This window comes from Canis lupus, chromosome 15 (assembly GCF_003254725.2).
Source record: "Canis lupus dingo isolate Sandy chromosome 15, ASM325472v2, whole genome shotgun sequence".
Taxonomy (NCBI): domain Eukaryota; kingdom Metazoa; phylum Chordata; class Mammalia; order Carnivora; family Canidae; genus Canis; species Canis lupus.
This window is the reverse complement of record NC_064257.1, coordinates 55254536-55260535: the sequence shown is the minus strand read 5'-3', so window position 1 is coordinate 55260535 and position 6000 is coordinate 55254536. Positions and strand designations below refer to the sequence as shown.

Sequence of the window (6000 nt, the reverse complement as noted above, 5' to 3'; positions counted from 1 at the left end):
CTAGAAAAAAAATTAATCTTTTAAACCAGAAAATAGTTCAGTGGCTGCCTAGAGCCCGGAGTGGAGAGCGTAGACTAGAAAGGAACAACAACAACAATCTGAGGTAATAAAATATTCTATAATCTCCATAGGCTATGGTGACTAAACCATATAACCATTTGTCAAAATTTATCATACCACACCCTAAAAGTAGATTCCTTTCATATGTCTAACTAACAGTAGTTGCCCTCTCTCCATGATTTCACTCCATGTGGTTTCAAGTTATCCAAGGTCAACCATGGGCCCATCCAAAAGGAATAATCCTCCTTGTGATGTATGGTCAGAAGGTCAATGGTAGCCTCACTCTATGTCACAATGTCTATGTCATTCTCACTTCATCTAATCATGTGGGCATTTTATCATCTTACATCATCACAAGAAGAAGGGTGAGCACAACAGTACAATAGTACAATAAGACATTTTGAAGGAGAGAGGCCACATTTACACAACTTTTATTACAGTATACTATTATAGGTGTTCTATTTTATTATTAATTATTGTATCTTTTACTGTGCCTAATGTTATAAGTCAAATTTCATCATATGTATGTATGTACAGGAAAAAACACAGTATATATAGGGGTTGGTACTATCCGCAGTTTCAGGCATCCACTGGGCATTTTGGAACATATTCCCTGTGAATAAAGGAAGACTACTGTGTACATAAATAAATTTTGTAATAAAAAGAAAGAAAGGTGAGGAGTCAGAAGGCTTCTGTGATAATTTTTTGTGTTGCAAAATTACAAAGAGAATAACTTCGGGAAATATCTTGGCTAAACCACAGGTTCCTTGTCGATAGAATGAGAGTAATAAGAGCTTTCTTTCCCAGCACATAGAATTAATTAATATGAATTATCTAAGTAATTTAAATTATAAATCTTGTGAAAATATAATTTTTAAAAATATTTTATTTATGTATTCATGAGAGAGAGACAGAGAGAGAGAGAGAGAGAGGAGCAGAGATGCAGGCAGAGAAACAAGCAGGCTCCATGCAGGGACCCTGACGTGGGACTCCATCCTGGGTCTCCAGGATCAGGCCCTGGGCCAAAGGTGGCACTAAACCACTAAGCCCCCTGGGCTGCCCGAAAATATAGTTTTTAAAATTATTTCTTCTCCTATTTTCCTGGCCCAAAAGCCATTCTAACAACCGAGTCAAGAATGCATTCTATGAGAAGAAAAACAAATTTGGTATCTCTATACTTAGCAGCATCCTCCAAAACCAATTTTACTATACAAACTGGTGGAATTTGAGATTTATAAAAGTCAAATATATGTCTTGAGAATCAGAAACATGGACTTTAAGGTCAGTCGATTCGTTCAACTTTTGAACTCTAACATTTATATGCTGCAGTGATTTACAATGGATTTAGCAGAAAGAGAATGTTTAACATTATACCTGAGTATTTCTTTTCTCTTTTATTATGTAATACAAGTTAAGAATTGCTAATCATTTTTTTAAAAGATATAAATATCATGTTCAGAGGTGCTAAAGGAAAAAAAGTGAACATAAAGCCATAGCTGACAAAATATAAAATGCAATCAGAGGCAAATGTGAAACTATTCCTATTGCTTTGTTTTGTTTTAAATTTATTCAAGTGGTACGCAATGTGCTTTTCATTATCTGAAACTTGAGGGAGGAAGTAGCAGCCAGATATGTGCCTCTCTATAGAAATGAGCGAGGTTCCTTCACAGCAGTCCTAACATTTTATTGCCAAAGGTCAGCTAATATATCATTTAGAAAGGGTCAGGATAGCCTTTTTATAGTTAAAAAAGGTAACATTTGGTCAAAGACCTCTGGAACGTCTATTAAGTTTCCAGATGTCTTGGCAATAACTTTCAAATAACCACATTTTTTTTGCTAACCATAACCTAATTTTATTAGTCTAGACATTGAGATAAAATAGTATTCATAGACTCTTCTAAACCGGTTCCTCTGTTCTATCAGGTGTGAGCACACTGTCTCTTCTTTGCCAGTTTTTGCATGTGATGGTTTCCAGGAACTGCTCTCCAAGAGTGAGATCATGCCTGGAACAGCAACTGCCAGAGGAAGGTGAGAGACAGATGGTGGCCTGACAGTTATTCCTTCCAATTCTATATTAGGAAATTGCATAGAATAAGTCTGCATTTCTAAATATATGTCTAGTAAAATGAAGTTCGTGAACCTCTTTTATTCTCTCAGATGACCCATAATTAGGATTTTGTCAGAAGATCAATAAATCTAAAAATAAATATGGAACTCTTAACTAATTGCATCCTTTAATATTACAAGAAAATTAGCAAGAAATTGTGAGTTATAGAGACAAAAAAAGTAGAATTTCTTGTATAGGATTCAAAATCATGGATATTTCACAGCCTTTCCTATGACCAAAAGGCAGGACTTAAAGAGTTCAGGCATCTCTGGGGTTGAATATCTTTAATCTGTGTTCTTCCTGCATTTTATCCATTTCTTCTCTTAATCTTTCACACCTTTTGTCTTCTGAATAAAAAAGCCATGAGTGAGGACAATTAGAAGTTCTATTATGGAGGAAGCAAATGAGAAAAATGTGTGAAATAAATTAGTTTGCAAGTTAATAGAAGCAAAAACCCATGGTAGAAGGGAAAACATCTGGTTTCTAATTTTAAATGTACACTAACTAGCTCATTGGCTTTTGGTTTGGGTTGACTTCTACCCCCCAGAGTAAGTAAGGATGATACAGCTTTGAAACCTGTATCATAAGGGTTTGTTAGCGACAAGTCCCCTGTCTTTAGATCTATCTTGAAGAGATAGGAGGTACATATAATTTATATCAGGGAACTGCCAATGGTTCCTCAAAGCAAATATTTTTAAAAATCTTGTCAAATATATGCCTTTATTGCCTCTTTGGTGAATGAGTCTATCATCCATCTAGTCATCCATGTTAAAAATATGAAAATCCTACTCAATTCCCCACCCATTTTTTAAATCCACGTTAATAATATTTTAACAGGGTCACATAATCTGATAGGCCAGCATGTGAAGTTAGGCAACATTGCCTTTTTTAGAGGTTCTCAAGCTATTCTGGACCAATCCGTCTTTTATTATTTTGTAGCTTATGAACTTACATGACATGAAAAGTAAAACATAAACTCAGTCCATTCATTAATGTATTTGGGACTCAGAGCCTAATGAAAATAATTTGAACATGGTATGCTTTGGATTTTGGACCTGTTTGATAAATTGGGTTCTAATGGAAGCTGGATTGAAGGGAGAAACAAGATCTCTTAAAAAACAAACAATCATGAATAAGCTAAAATCTTGGTAATGTCTGCTGTAGGAAGAGGCTCAACCAGAATATTGCCAGGAAAGGTAGTCTCAGGTATAATGTGAAATATGCTTAATATACTTCCTGGTCACTCAACCTTCTTACTTCTTATAGGAGCCAGGATGTAAACTGGGTTTAATAACATGTTTAATAATGCTGAAGGAAGTGACAACAAAAGGCAGAAGCTTTGGTTTAAATGAGATGCTGTTCTCTTTAAATCTCAACAGGAAAAGTAGCTTCTACCTAAGGCTCTAAAATTAACAGTTACACTTAATTTACATATTTAATCACCATATGCGCTTCTCATAAATCTTTGGATTTGAGTACAGTCAATTTGGGAACACTACTGCGGGTAAGCCAAAAGAATCCCACATATTGGTACTTACTAGGATACAGCAATCATATTTAAGTAACTCTTGAATACTGGCTATTTTTTTTTATCTCTACTGGCATTGCTGTAGTTTAGACACTTATCTCAAATGGATTCTTTTCAAGACTTGTAACTGATAGAACGTCCTTCAGTCTTATCCATTCCAAGACATTCTCTACTCTGCTACCAGAGTAATCTTTACAACTTAAAAATCTGATCATGCTGCTCTAGTGCTTTAATGATTACTTCAATGGTGGTCCCAGACTTATAAAATAAAATGAGGTTCCTTTCCAAAAGCCATAAAAACATGTCTAGCTGTGATTTCTGCATTTTTTCTCATAAATTGAACGTGTATGTATAACATATACAAGTGGGTGTATACAGTGTATACACATACTTACATAGATACATACAGTCATCATTTTTCAAATACTTTGAGTACCCATTATTTGCATTTTTTGTTAAAGGAGCTTAGCATTTCCATAGGCAGAGATGAGTAATAAACAAACCCTCCCCTAAAAAGCAAACCATAAAATAAGTAAAGATAGTGATATGTTCTGAGAAAAAAAGAGGGCATGAGATACAGTGACTAAACCGGGGAGAGGGAATGAGGGCTACTCCAGGTAGGATGGTGAGGAGAGAGCCACCAGTGGAAGTGATGCCTGAGTTAAGACTTGAAATAATCCATTTATACAAATAGCTGGAGTAGGAAACATCAGGAAAGAACAACTATAAAGAGCCCCTGCAAAACTGCAAAGGCCAAAGTAGATGGCATATAGTTGAGAGGGGCTGGAGAAGATAGGTTTAAAGTTACATTGAAAAAGTCAGCAGGTCCAAATGGAGTCTAATAATTATTTGATTAACAAGAAGAGGAGTAATGATAATAATCCCATGTAACGCACATAATATGCCAAATATTATCTCAGAGAAACATTAACTCATCATCTAATGAGATTTTAATCCAAACAATATCTCATTGGAAAGGCACTGTTATTAATCTCTACTTTGCTAATAAGGAAACTGAGCAAAAAGTAAACAAATGGCTTGCCCCAGATAACTTAGAAAAAGTCATAGCTAGTGAGTGGTGGAATCTGTTACATAAGCAGTCAAGCTTTAAAATCTAATCACCATTCTATAGCATATGTTGGCATTTGTCAGAGCAAATAAGTATTTTAATTGCAGTTTAACATTAAATTAAATTGTTAAGTTGTACTTTAACTTCTAAGTGCAATGAGAAGCTAATGAAAAATATTAAGCGAGGAAGATAAGAGTTACCCTTTAAAAAGCTTCCTCTGGCCACATCGGTGTTTGTTTAGGAGGGGGTATTTGCAAAAATGGAAGCAGAAAATATCAGCTAAAGAACAAATACAGTCAGTCATTCAGCCAACAGAGGACCATGTTTTGTACTAACTGGTAGCAAGAGAGCTCATGAGAATTCATCAAATTCCAATGTATCTTGCAGGTGGAAGTAAAAGATTTGCTAATCGATGAGAAGTAGAGATTCTGAAATAAGACTCTCTGGGAAGACTCTTAATTTTGGCTCATTGAATGTGTAGATGGTGAGCCAATTAACACGGGAGGAGTGGGAAGTAAATTGGAAAGAATAGGAACTAGAGGATTTTTGCTTTGGAAATGCTACGTGTGGCATGGCTATTGGATATCCAAGTGAAGACTTTAAGGAGAGAGTTGTAAATAAGTCTATGGTGCTCAGATGAAGGTTGAGACTGAAGATACAGATTTGGTATCATTAGTGTATGGATAAAATGCAAAGCTAAGAGGCCAAATGAGTTTGTCACCTGGAAAGAAAATGCACTTGTCATTCTTATTTATTTGCTATATCTCAAACATCCCATGATCTCTCATACCTTTGGATCTTTGCAGGCAAGTAGGTAATAATTTTCTCTGAAAAATATATCTAATGTTACATATCTTACCTTAGGATTTCCCTTTCCAGTAAAATTTTTCCTGATTACTTATGAAGAATTAGGGACTGATGAAAACATTTATTTTATCCATCCGTCCATCCATTCATCCCTCCCCCCACCCACCCATCCATGCATTAATCCATCTATCCATCCACCCAACAGGCTTATGCTGGGTTATGTTAGCTAACGTATGCCTGAGAATTCGCTCATCATTTGGGGATGCCATAGTGAATGCAAAGTACTAAGTCCCCAGCTTTTGGATTTTTAAAAATCTATATATATTACTAGAACCACATTTTTTAAAACTTTGAATTGTAACATGGTGGATCACTAAAAAAATTAATAGGTCTTGATCAGCATGAAAAATAAGAAATAGAAAAAACAAA

General features: G+C 35.2%; 1 long non-coding RNA gene across 1 annotated transcript in view; it reads left to right on the top strand.

Annotated features, from left to right (window-relative positions):
* The first annotated feature begins 1982 nt into the window (after nt 1-1982).
* Nucleotides 1983-6000, top strand: part of LOC112654659 (uncharacterized) — a 57244-nt gene continuing 53226 nt past the window's right edge. Inside the window, exon 1 of the long non-coding RNA XR_007402372.1 lies at nt 1983-2088. This is a non-coding gene — a long non-coding RNA (uncharacterized LOC112654659). The remainder of the gene's footprint in view (nt 2089-6000) is intronic.